The following is a 14,417-nucleotide window of genomic DNA, read 5'->3' on the forward strand; positions in this document are numbered from 1 at the left end:
TTATGTAGATTTGGTCTTCATCGCTCTGTAGAAATCAAGACCTCAGCCATAAGGTGTCTGTTGATTTCCTTACTCTTTGTTTGTCACTGTCCCTGTTTATCGGTCTAAAGCGTATCAGATGAAGCAGGTCAGGGGCAACATGGGGTTGCTTGAAGCTGTTGATGCCATAGGGGGAAGCAGCAGAGCCAGCATGTGAAGTATTCAAGGGCTGACTTCGAACTATGCGAATTTGTAATATGTAAGCTGCACCAGGAAAGGGAATGTGAGGTTACTGCAGTCACTCAAGCCTGTGAAGATATTTGTCATTCCAAAACTATGCTGTTGAGGGCTTTGGTTGAGAGGGAACATCAGGGAGGGTAAAATAGAAAGTGGAATGTAGGTTCTCAGGATTGCTATTAAGAGGCACAAGTGACATCATGACAAACTCATCCCTTTCTCCCCCAGAAGGTGGAAACACTGCACCCCTGAAGTCTTGGTGTGAATTTTGCAGAGTTTGTCTAAATCTGTTCAGTGTACATGGACACAATCTCAGGCTGGGACTCCTGTGTTCGAGGGAAATCTGAAGTGCACTTTAGCCTCTCCTGGGCTCTTATTCTCTCTGTGGGCTCGCTGGCACCTGAGCCTGCCCATCTACACCAAGTCTCTTCATGGGTTCAGCAAAGCAAGGGTTTACAGGGTGAGTGAGGAAGAGGTCACATCTGCATGTCCTTGTTTTGGCTGCAAAAATCTAAATCTTCCCCTTTTGGTGATGAGTATCCTTAAATGCCACCATCCGCTACTGGGATGCCAGGAAGAGTGATCTTTGCAGAGATTCCACTTCTTGCAGCCTGTGGGCTGTTTCTGCCTATAGCTCACAGCCCTAGGTTCTGCCTAGACATTCCCAATGTCAAGACATGTCCAATGTCTCTGGACATTTTTCATGTCCAGTGGTTAATCTTTACTTTTACAGTATTTTTCCTTGTTTTTCTTCTCCTTGACCATCTAAGGAAGTCATGCCTTTATAACACTTGCTTGGAAAGGCAGGCTGGTCTGGAACTGATGTCCTCTTGAGTTGCTTGGATCCATTCTCAACTCTTGGGATCTTCAGTATTGTCTGTTTTCTCCTTCTTTGAGATTTTGCCTTTTCCAATCCACACCTTTGACTGTACTATCACCAACAGTGACTGCATATGCAGCAGAAGGTTTTGCTCAAAATTTATTTCCCTGATGCCCAAATATGAACCAAACTAATAAAAACCCAAGTCAGCACCTGCTACAGTGGTGGAAATTTCTGATTTGAAAATGGAATATTTTTCAGTGATCCACGGGTTCACAGGGTCTGACACTGTGATTAAGGGAGGCAAGGGTTCATTTGGTAGCATCCTAGAATGGTTTGGGTTGAAAAGAACCTTAAAGATCACCTAGTTTCAGCCTCTCTGTCATAGGCAGGGGCACCTTTCTCTATACCATGTTCCTCAGAGCCCCATCCAGCCTGACCTTCAACACTTGCAGGGGTGGGGTATCCGCAACCTCTCTGGGCAACTTCTTCCAGTGCCTCACCAGTTCCAGTGCCTCACCTACCATGTTCCTTTGGCATTCAGTTGTCTAAATCATGTAGGAAAAATTCTAATCTGAGTTACATGTGTACAGTTAAGTGTGTCACTGCTTTGGTGTCTTATTCTGTTTTCTCTATGACTGAAGAATTTCTAGATTTCTCAAGCCACCAGTAGGACCCCAATCTGGCAACATTGAGACAACATCAGTAAAATTACAAGGTATCTTTTATCTTTCAGGAATCTCCCCCATAAGGTCCTTTATGATCATCATTAAGAGGTCATTCCTTCACCCTGACAGCCTCTCCTGGGTGAAAGACAAGCACTCTTACCAGCACTTACCATGGATAATTAACAGCTTAGTTGGGGATTCAGTATTTACTTGAAGTTGCAAGGATGCAAGACTTAGGGAAGCCCAGTCTGATCATTAGTCACTTCTGAGACAAATGTCCATGGAAGAGGTTAGCACAGTCCCTGGCTTCTGTGTGAAGCTGGGACAGGGTTTGAGGGGGGTAGGGATATAGGGCGGCCATGGGAGAGGGAGGGAATGATGGTATCAGAAGTGAGAAGATTTAAATAGATACAGGAGGATGCAGGAACACCTCTGGCTACAGCAAAAGTGGCATGACGTTAAAGGAGAAAGGAAATGCAGAACTGAGGGTCACACTTGAGCTACAGAGTATGAAGTGCCATGTCTGGGGGTGGGCATGGAGGGACTGATGCTAAACGAGTAGGTATATTTTGTAAAGCATATTTGAGGACTCTTAGGCTGAGGAAATTTTAGATGAAGTTTCAAATGTCAGGTCAGACAAGGGGACAGAGATATAGCATAGCAGCAATGTTAGTCTGAGCAGAGAGCCAGTAAAAGGACTTGGCTCATTCTACAGAGCTACAAAGCGCGTGCAGCATTTCCCAAAGAACCCTTGTAGCAATCAGTACCTCTTGCAGTTGCATCCCATGGACTGAGCACCCATATCCCCTCGGCTCTTCAGACTATCCCCGTCTCTCAGTGAACCCTTGCCATCCCACTTGGTGTGATAAAAGGAACTGCTAAAACTGGAGGCTGCTGAGTGTTATGCTGCCTCTATTCAAATCTCAAATGAGCTCCTCTTTGTAGCTCCAGGTTTAATTAGTTTTCATTGCAATATTAATGATCCAAACAAACCATTTTAACTTTCCTGTTGCACAGCTGGAATCTTCTTATTTAGTATTGTACTCTATAAGGGAATCACACCAACTTCCTTTCCTCTCCCCCATTTCTGTCATTAATATGCATTAAAATCACAGTCTCATTGGCATAGAATTTCAGACCTGCTATAAAACTCTAATAATTTCTAAAAATGTCAGGGCTGAACAAATGACAGAGCCTTATACAAATAATACAAAGATGGATTTCTCCTAGAGTTTGATGGAAGTGATGATTAATACTTCATTTATTTACTTACAGTCTATCAGTATTTACAAAGATTTGTTTATTCCTCTAAGCATACATAAAATCTCTCTTGAACTCCATCGTATCAGAGCAGAAATGTCTAATCTATCAATCTTCAGCAAAAATGTCTGCTTTCTCTCTTTATTTTCCCCTCAGGAGAAGGGTACACCCTGCTCTTCCCAGTGTAGGTCTGAGGACTTCACACCTTGAAGTCTTCTCCTATCACAATGGGTGCATCTCACATTTCCCTCTCAAATCCCCTGTAGTGAAGATTTAGAGGAGAGTCCTTTTGCTAGGCTCTGGTGTGTTTCAGCTCCTGGTCTCACTGTGCCTTGTGGAGGCTGAAATAAATTGGATTGTAGGTATCTTCCTGGGTATCTGGGTATCTTCCTGTTGAAAGATGCTAGAGAAGACGAGACTGGCTGAGGGACTGATGTGGAATCTTGCCAGCACATTCTTCTTTCTAAGCCATAGAAATGGCTTAGAAAAGTTGGTAGCAAGAAAACTCCAGAGCTTCTTGCTTAAATTCCTCCTCAGAGCGGGTCTGTTGCTCACCAGATGTGGTCAGTTTTGTCTTTGTCCTGCTTAGAAATTGATGTTTTCTAGGAGCCTGAAGAGCTGTGCTCTGCAGAGGGGCTGTCAGCAGCTGGATAAAATGATTTTCCAGCCATACTGCACAAGAGAGATCAAGATACAACTGTAAAAGTGCAAAAGAGATTTAGTACCACTTACAAAAAGTAATGTTGATGGGGACTTACTCTCATAAGTGCTCACATTGTTTTTGAAAATAGCACTTTGGAGTGCGCCCATGAAGATAAAGAAATGTTGTGTGATTGTTTGCTTTGTCGTTGCTGGCAGGGTCTTAAATTCAAGAGAGCAACAAGTGACTTGATTGCAGAGCAGCATCCCCATGGCCCATGTAGTGGAGAGTGGAGGTGCCCCCCCTGGAGCCCCTGCTCTGGGGGCCTGATGTGGGCAGTGTTTCCTCCCACATGGCCCCAGCCTGCCCCTTCCCAAAGAGGGCTGTCCTCGCAGACTTCCTTTAGGAAGTCATCGAGCCGCACAGGAGCTAAACTCACAATTCCATCCTAAAATCAAGCTTTTCTGGTGCTGTAGATTTGCATGAAAACTAAAGCAATTCAGTAAATGCAGGAAACTAGTTGCATCGTCAAGGTCTCTGGCTGCTGCTGGTGTTGGGAGAATCATCCAGGAGAGAGGTTGGGTACCGAGGGTCAGGACTTCCCTCAGTGATCCCAGGGTTTCTCCAGCTGTGTAGTACTGTGAAAATAAAAATCTTCACTTCCATCTATCCGTGTGTAAATACCATTTCTTTTTCTGCCTGGCTAGCTGCCTGAATAGAGACTTTTAGTGTGTGGGTATCCTGACTGATGGGATTCATGGCCCATTTGCTTAACTTCTGTGACCCCACAGAGGAAAGACTTTATTGTGTGGATTTTTTTTGCCAGAACATTTCTCTGCAGCAGCAGTTTCTTGAAGATTCATGTCAGTGAGATAATTTCGCTAATGCTCTAGTGCTGGTTTACTTTGTGTTTGTCATTCATTTGTTGAATGGGAGTGCAAGGGTGAATGGTAACCTACAAAAGCACAGGACGGAAAAATTGATATGTTTCAGGCATAAGTTGGTGTTGCTGCATTAAATGCAGAATCTTTTGTCTCCCCAGAGCTGACAGGTGTTTGTCCAAAGTGCTCCTGTTGAAAATTTGTAGATAGCTGACTTGTTTGCTCCCACGTGGGAGAAAACAGGAGGATGTGTTATCCCTTCAGAAATCATGAGAGTAAATGGGGTAGAAGAGCAGCCAGGGAAATGAAGGATGCTATCTCCTTGCTCATCTGCAAAAAGTGGAGATAAGCTTCACATGAGCCGAAAGCAGTATCAGGATCATACCCTGGCAGTGTGACGGGGTTATGCAGCCTGCACCCACGGGAGTGTGTGGCATCTTGGAGGATATAGGGAGCACAGCTCCTGGCTGGGCTGTGCACAAGGTGGGAAGGACACATCAAGAAAGAAACATAACAGCAACAGGGAGATAACTTCCCTGAGGTTTCATGTCACCAGTGTTACCTTTAGTGTTTTGTTGCTGTTGACAATACCACAGCACGAAAATGAGCAGTTTAAATCCATTTCTTACTCTGCATGCAACTGTTATTTAAGGTTAAAATTGATAAGATCTCTTATCACTGCCAGCTAACCCCAGCTTACCACACAAATATCTCCCTTACTTGTTTTCCAGGGGCTTATTGTCTTCCCTGGGCTGCCAACAAAATTATGTGTGGTTCCTTCCTAACTCAGTTCCAGCAGAAAGATGAAATTTAGTTAAAGTTCTCAGGAGGACTTTCAGCCTGTTCTGTTCTTCAGAGTCACACCTGGGCCATCCAAAGAGGCCAGCAAGATTCAGAGAGGGGAGATGGGGCATAAAGGCTAAGCCAGAAAGCTGCTGGGCACTAACACTCTCACTGCCTTGGCAGCAATCAGCACAGCATGTGTAATTGCAGCTTCAGGGACCTGCTCTGCTCTTCCTTCAGCCAGCAGCCCCTTAGTGAAAATACTGCTGTAAAGCTAAAATCAAAGTTATTATACCAAGGGATGGATCTACTTAACAGAATAGTTTTCTAAATTGAATTAAATTGCTGTTCAAAGTGTACTTTCTTCAGTGATAGAAGTGTGATTTTACCTCTTTCTGTTCCTTGTATCTCTGCAAAACTGAACCACCTGAGAGGTGCTTCATGCTTCTCCATATCTGGGCATTTCCACTAAAAGTGAGCCAACTTTTGACAGCAAAACATATATTTTTCAGTGATGTTTAAATTAAGAACCTTGGTTAATTTACTGCTCCCAGACTAAATCACATGGCACTTAGAGAAACATAATTTCATCTCATACCTCAGCATGTCTTTCATCGCTGGTGGGGCTGACAGCATCTCTTGAACACACAAGACTTTAGGAGAGCAGATGCTTTATAGTATTTCTATTTGCTTGGCACTTTGAATCTTTGCAACACCAGACAGCTTCAGATTTTTCTTCAGCAGCTGTGAATGTAACTCATGGTTTTGGGGGGACTGAGGTCTGACAGCCTTATGTAGAAACCATTTAATGGCACTTTTCTCCAATTGAAAGAACCATTTCTTGTGCTGAAACAAGTGTAAAATATTATATGTTTCAGGCATAAGTTGGTGTTGCTTCATTAAATGCTGAATTTTTTGTCTCCCCATAGAAGATGCGGGCCAGCAACCTTGCCTTAGGTTCTCTCTAAAAGAGAAAATCACAGATACTCACCTGCAATTTCAGCAGGGGCATTTCTGAAGACAAACAGTACTGCAGGAACCAGGCACATTTATGGTTGGTAATGAATAAATAACAATTATATTAAAGGTGTAGGGTTGACTGGGCAGGCTTCCTATTCTGGAACTGGAATCTCCTCTTAAAATCTTTAGCCATTTGGCTTGTGACTGAAAACTGTATGATGTTTCCACACTGGAGCTCATTGCAGGGAAAAGCTTAAAGCTGTCAGTTGTTCCAAAAGCGAATGGAGACATTAAAAATATCGCAGCTTACTGGGGAGAAAACAGGGTGTGTGGGGAACACGTGTTACTAGCATATGCTGTAGCTGGACTGTAAGTGGTCTCCACATATTCATGAATGATGGCTGACCTCTACTCTGCTAGGGCACATGTGTGCACGTCCATCATGACAACACACTCTGAACTTACTCCATCAGAGGCTCTTGGGAACATAATCCCGATATCTGTCTCCAAATATAACTCTGCTGGTCTGCAATATAAGGCAGTGGGGAGAGCTGCTGCATGGAGGAGCCATTTGGAAACTGCTGCAGTGATATTCACAGAGATCTCTGTGCCTGGTTGATGACCTTCTTCACTAAGAGGCGAATGTCTGCAGCTTGTAAAAGAAAAAGATGCCTCTGAATGCCTTTCCACTTTTAAAAGCTCCTCAGTGCCGGTTCAGCAGAGCAAGTGAAAGCCACATGTGGCAGTGCTTACTGTGATTGAACTGTATGAATGTACGTGGCCATACATCTGGACAAGGAGGCTTGTCCCAGGCAGGGGAATGGGAATAATTCTTGGAGATACCTCCAACATAGAGCTAGAGCTTTGACCTGAGCCAAACCACTAACTAGGAACTGTTTCAAAGTCAGTTCCTGTGGAAATAAGGCCAGTAACACCTCTCTGCCTCAGTGTCCTCCTTCTTAATCTGTTTGTAAAACAAGACCGCAGAACAGTTCACAAGGGATTGGGAAAAGCTCATGTATTTGTATTTAAAGTACATCAGGATCCTTGGAGAGAAGTTCCTTATTAGAGCAATAATGAATACAAGAAATAATAACAATTCTGTTAGCACTGGGAAATTGAAGGAATTTGGTCAGCATCATTTGATTATATCTTTATTTGTCCCGTGGATTACAACAAAATAACAAATCATCCTCTCTAAGTATTTTTGAATATGGAGGATGAAAATTATATATAGCAATCTTTTAAAAGAAAATTAAAACTTTAACTCTGAGGTGTGTGTAATAAAATAGCACTTTAATTCTCTAGTGAGCCATGCAGGCTTCTTCTGTTAATTTATTCACTTCTTTTCTTTTCGTGCTTCATGTAATATTCTGAAGTTATTAATGTGGCAATATATTTGACCACAAAAACCTGCCTTCTAGTGTTGTTAAGATAGTGAATTAACTCAACAATGGAAGGCATTTCTGACTTCAAGGTAAAGAGATCGTGCTTGGGGTAAAATGATTAACAGGACAGACACACAAGAACTTCTAGCAGGTTTTCCCAGGTGTCTTGCCATGATAGGTATGTAGGCTTAGGTCTGTCAAGCCTGTGGGACTCCAGCTGTCAATATTGTGTGTCTGTAGTGCAGACACCTGTGAACACCACACCTGAGCTGCTGCAACCCCAGGGCACAGCAGGATTCCCCCTGAACAGCACTGCAGGCACTGGTGTGCTCAGGATACCTTCCAGTGCCCGGTCAGGGTGCTGGGTGCCAGGCTGAGGTCTCTGCACCACACCTCCCTGTGCAGCACACACTGCAAAATCCACTTGGTAAGGGGCACATCAGCCCTTAAATGACTTGTATGTCATCTGCCTTAGCTGGGTAAACCAAAACCTAGCAGAAGCCAACAGAAAGGGATTTGGTGAGATGAGTTCAGTTCAGTGCAATCTAAACCATATCTTCATAATTCTACAAATACTTCCAGAACAAAGCTGTGCTCCTAGAAATGCCCCATCAGTTTCAGTTGTACCTCTGAGCTACATCATCAAAGGCTGACACTGCACCTTGCAGTGATTGTAGCATAAAGCCTTGACTTACCAGTGCCAGCCTAGGTTGTAGGTACCTTTTCTCATCAGACTCATTCCATTTTCCCTGTGTTTTGGCACTTCTAGGGCTCATCCTGCATCAGTGGTACAGTTTAAACTGAATGCACAGTGCAATTAATGGGTACAAGTTCAGGACTCCCTCTCTGTATGGTTTTGGCAATAAAAGGCAAAAATTGAGGGAAAACCGGGGTTTTGTTAGGGGTAGTTGCTAAGATGAATATCAGGCACAAGGAATGGGACTAGTTAAGGAGGAGCTAAGCTGAATGGTGTATTCTACACACAGCATCAGGAATTACTGAGACCTGGGCTCTGCTGTGGATGTAGCACACGCTCCTGGGACAGGAGAGGCTGTCTTGGCAGACAGCTATAAGGAGCAGGATTTTCCAAAATGTTTTTCTCAAGCACAGTATTGCTGTGTTGGCTCTGGGATGTGTGTCTCCATGCTGGTGGGCTGCACTCATGCCTCCAAAATGTCTGCTTCATGCTCAGCAGTTAGAAAGGCACACAGAAAACTGGGAAAGGGACCAAGAATAGTGTTATATCCCCATATAGATCCATTCTGAATAGTCTGTGGTGATTGCTGTCACCTCAGAGCAGTTTTAAGAGTAGATTAAAGAAGGTCTAGAGAGTACAAGTGTAGAGAAATGCAGAATATTTTCTTCCATAAGAAAGACCATCAGCTCCAGTGCTGTTGTGTGAGCCTTCACTTGATACCTGAGCTCCCTGACTCTTGGCACAAGCAAAAGAGTGTTTGGTTGGTGTTGTCTTTGCCAGGGGCTGGGCAGAGGCAGGTTGCATCACCCTAACCCTTTGCTGGACTTCTTCTGGAGAAGGATGAGGTAAATTTAGGGTGAAATTTTCACTCAGTGAAGAAGAGCTGAACTATAACTACTCTCCTCACTGCTTCCAGGCAGAGAGCTACTGAAGTGGGGTTAAGCCACGGTTCCCCTCTCCTCTGTCCTCCAATCCTCATGCTCAGCACACTGAGAGCTGAGCACATGCACTTTTTACAGGGCTGTCGAATACACACTGAAAGGAAACAGACTTCAAGTCTCACTTAATTGGAAAGGAGCACCTGTCTTTTTAGTGTTTTCTTGTCCCTGCTGGCAGCAGCAGGGGCTCTGCCCAGAAGGCCCTTTAGGCTCCTGGCTGTGTTAGGGGGAGCTGTGAGGTCCTGATGCAGCGCCCTTAGTGCTGGCAGCCTGGGCCAGGGGGAGGTGGGGTGGGTGTCAGCCCTGGGGTGTCACTGCCAGCACCACTCAGCACCCCCGGCTCACTCCATGCGCGGTGGCCCGGCCATCTCACACTGTCCCAGCCACAGCAGGGGAAGGACGGCGTTGGTATGGGCAGATTTCCTCTGTGCAGACAACTGGGTATGTATCTCTTCAGTTCTACTTTCTGGGTGAAATGCTGTTTCCTGACTGATTATGAAATGAAATACAACCTGCTCTGCATATATGAACTTGTTACTGGTGAGGGCTGGCACCTTGTCTTGCTCAAATTTGCCAGCGGTTTCAGTATCCACCATCTCTCTCCCTCTTTCCAGCCCAGCTCAGAAATCCTGATACATTGCAGAGGTCAGGAATGACACTCAGGTTTTAGGGCAAAGGCTGGTCGGGGTGTGGTGCATGCCCAGCGCCGTGGGCACGACAGAGCTGTGCACAGGGCTTCTCCAGCAGGGTGACAGCTCAGCGTGGTTTGCTTTGGAAGGCTGGAAGGGAGTCACTTAGAGGAGAATACTTAATTTGTTTAAGTGTCCTTGATTTGATCTTATGCAATCTTAACCTGTTCATATTTCCTGCTGGAAAATTCACAATGAGTATACAGATATAGGACCAGACCTACAAATTCTAGAGGAAAAACAATGATTTTGATGGTGCTGCTGCTCCTAGTTTTCCCTTTATTCTTTTCTTAATTTTTTAGGATTCTCTCATTATCCCTACCCCCTTTACGTCTCCTCTGGTGTGTATTTCATTTGTATTTCCTTGCTCGGGGGATCTCAGTCATTGCTGGGTTTCTGTCCCCTTTCTAGGGCCACAGTCCTGCCACCTCTCTTCGCCTGTCTCAGCACTTGGTGCGTGGGCTCAGCCACCCAGGAAGGCTTCCTCTCTTGTCTGCCAGGTGTCCTGAGACTGTGATTCTTCCTTACAGGAAGAAGGGAATTTCAGACATCCCAGAGGTGTCTGCTGACCTCCAGGGATGAGGAAAGGAGCCAAGATCAGTTTAAACTTGTAAAAGGCGAGCAGTGGGTGTGATGGATTATGTCCACTGGATCTCACCTTCTTGCTCAAACAAGATACCTGGCACTAGAGTTTTTCTCTAGCTCACATTGTGGACTATTCGTGCGTCCAATACTGAAACAAGTGTTGTTAAGTGTCTCTATCCCCTAAGGGTGAATTGTTGCATTCCTGTGCCCTCCCAATAATAATAAATAATATCTTCTATTTATAGAGCTTCCAAGTTTCCCAAAGAGCCACCTTTGGGATGGAACATACCAACAGTTAGTGCATAGCAACCCTAGACAACAACTTAAGACATATGAATGTATCCAGTTGAAGCTGAAGCTGCGATTTCTTTTGGCAGAAGATAATTGCAAAAATTATTAATTATTATTGTTGTTGTTTATGCAGCTCTAGACTCAAGAGCAATAGGCACTTTTAAAATACTACCAGCAGTTAGAAAAAAGCACAAAGGTATTACAATCACAATTCTGTAATTTGCAGAAGGCAGAATGTTCTAGTAAAAATCCTCCCTTGGAGGGATTACGACTATAATTTTTTTTTACATTGATGCCCAAATGAATGGTAAAGCTGTGAAAGGTGCAAAGGAAAATGTGAACCAGCACACTGGAATTAACCATTCATCAAGGCATCTAATGCTGAACAATTTAAAAGTATTCTTTTTAAAGAGTGTCTCATTTTTATGCATTTTGATACACAGCACCCATTCTTTGCTTTCTTTGTGTTTTCTGATCTTGCAATACAAGCATGGAAATTTTGTATTTTTTTTTTCTTCAATTGTTTTCCTAAAAACCTGTAGTCCTTCAGAAAAGGGTTGTTTTTGTTTTTTTTTTTCAATGGAGATTTTCCATGCTTGTCATGCTCAACTAAGCTGGAAAAAAACTAGCCCAAGGTCTCATCCCTCCTGGGAGGACAGCACAAATTCTGTCTGAAGCAAAAAGCAAGCAGAGCATGTTCCAGCTCCCACTCATGTCTGTGGAATGGTTTCTGTTGGTTAGAGCTGGCTCAGCTGCATATGCCAGGCTGCTTCTGCAGTACACATCAATTTCCAAAATATCCAGCTTTCATGTGCCACTTTGAAACGTGTGAGATACTCCTGCCCTTCCATGGGACTGGAATGTTGAAATCAGAGGGCCTTGCCATCCCAAATGACATGAGCACTGTTAAAAGTGTTGCCAGTGGAGACATCAAACCTTGCCTCTTTGTTCAGGCCTGCCTGCATATGCAGTCATTTTCTTAATGGATTTCGGATACACATTGGGTGTGGGAATTGCTGCTGTTTTGAAACAGCAATTCCTTCTGTCACTCACTGAAAGACTGCAATGAAAATGCAGTTTGAGCTTGCAGTGCTTAAATGCTTCAGTCTGTGCTCTGTATTGAGTGTAAACACTTCTAAAATCAAGGACAATATCTGTATGAGTGTCATTATGGATCAACTAAAAGCCTTGATTTTATGGATATGTTTAGTTTTGTTCCTAAGAGAAGAGTCCCTAATCTCTGAAGGAAGATAATTAATCATGTACCTGTTAGCCACATTAGAATTTCCATCAGTAATAATTTCATTATTGTTTTACGTTTATCCTTACAAAACACTTTTGTAAAGTTTAGACAAAACCAGTTGTGACTTTTTTGAAAATACAATATTTATCTCTTTATTCTCATTATATTTTTATTCAAATATTTGACAGCGTGAATTTTCTAATGAGTTTAGCAGACTAGAAACATTCAGAAAATGCCTGAAGGCAGTGGTTTATATGATCATAATTCAAACCACATGTCTTTTCCTTAATGGAATGATATTAAAGAATTATTTTGTTTGCATTTGTCAGTTTATTGATACCAGCCACTTTAGTACATTTTATACAGTGACTTTCAGTCCCAGGAATCACTTTACTGCTAGGAGTAGTCTCTGATTACCTGGGACTCATCTAATTAATCATTATTAAGGGGTTGTGACATTGTTTTTAGGCCTGGGGGAATTCTCAGGGTGTTCTCTGATGGCATCTCCCTATCTACTCCACGTGTACCACTGACTCCATTCACCGAGTTCAGCTGCAGGGAAATGATGCAAATCCATCCCTGGCTGCCCAGCTGCCCCAGCTGCCTGGGCAGGTTTTGCCATGGGTGCTCTGGGCGGGTGCTGGGCTGTGCCAGCCAGGTGTGCAGCACACCATGGAGCTGGTGTTCCTGCAGCTCAGCAGCACGGCAGGCTCTGTCTCTGAGCGCCCTGCTTCCCTTCCCTCGCTTTTCTGCGCTGGTTGCTTTTCTGTTCCTCATTTGGCTCCTTTCTTCTCAGTCATTATTTAGCACTGTTCTGCAGAGAAGCACATTTGCTATCTTTCAGGCCAGGTTTTTAGCTGTTCTTGGCCTTGCTGTGTTTGCATGAATTCCTCCCGCTAACACTGATAATCTCGCTGCTTGCTAATCTTTCATTCCTGACATTCAGCAAAACCTTGAACAATTGCACATTGGCTTTTTCTGAAAGGATGGACATGAACCTCTCATTCTCTCTCTAGTGCTTTCTGGTTTACTGAATGCCGATTTTAGATTGCTTGCTTTTCTTAAACGTGGCTTAAAGTCATATAATTTTGGAGAGAGAGTATTATAATTACTTGGATTACTGGAAGGAGAAATACAAACAGCTGTTTTGCTTCTTGCAGTTAAGGGGTGTGCTCTGGTCTGCTGGTGGGCTGGAAGCAGGTTAGGCAAGTGTGTTTGCTGTGCCTTGCATACTCCTGGAACCTGTTTTTCTGCCAAGACACACAAAAATTAAATATTTTTCCAAACTTATGTGGTTTCCAATAATCTGTTCCTGAGAAGGATTCTGTGTCACTGTTGGACACGAAAGAAAGACAAAAAACTCCAAGTGTTTCAGAAGGCAAAGAGTACAGAAGGCTTTCTTGTCTAATTCTTACCACCTTTTATAAATTGTTCCGATACAGATTTAACATGATTGGTGACTAGGAACGACACCTCTCTCATCCCACTGGTGAAACTAGAGAAACAGCAAAACACCACCTGGAGAAAGATTGTTTTGGGAAAGGAGAGTTGTTTTGCCATGATTGTTTGGAGAAGAGGCTTTCTTGAGAACTTTTCCCTTGGGAAAGAGATAGCACTGCTAGCAGGATAAAATCCCTTCAGATTTAGGAATGTCAGGCCCACATTCTGAACTAGGAAGAAAGTTGGTTTGAGAAGGAGGAAGTGCAAATTTAAATTCCTTCCCAGTCTGATTCACCTCTGGGCTGAAACCTTTCTCCTAAAACAGGTGGCCTCCCCTTCACTGTCCACTGGTGCTCCAGTGAAAAACCATGCAGGCAGGTATTTTGCACCCCAATGTCTTCTGAACACATTTTTCAGGAGCCTTGAGTTTTTGAGATAATGCAGACTTGTTTTGATAGTTATTGGATTTCTGAGGAATAAAATGGTATTATAAAATTATTTTCTTCTGCTGTGCTTCACTCTTTCTTCTTCTTGGCCCACAGAAAGTGTATTCTACAAAGCAGAAAATGAAAACCCATGTAACTCAGGCAACTCACTAGACTATAACAAGTTCTAATGTTTTATCTTTTCTCTCTTTACCTCTCTTTCCCCAGAGATAAACACATTTGTACCACAGTACTGCTGCAGTACCGGCTGAACAGCGTAACACAACTTCCTCCTGTAGTGCAGCGTACCACAACTTCCTCTTGTCATTTCCCAGCATCTGGGGGGAATCAACCCCGCTCACACTGCCCAAACCCCATCTCTCAGCTGTGAAGGAATCTGAGACAGGATAGGGACAGTGATTCTGTGGAAACTTCCACAGGAATTCAGCCAGTGTGCTGTGTAAAATGCGAAATACCACATGAAATCTGGATG

This window comes from Hirundo rustica, chromosome 8 (assembly GCF_015227805.2).
Source record: "Hirundo rustica isolate bHirRus1 chromosome 8, bHirRus1.pri.v3, whole genome shotgun sequence".
NCBI lineage: Eukaryota > Metazoa > Chordata > Aves > Passeriformes > Hirundinidae > Hirundo > Hirundo rustica.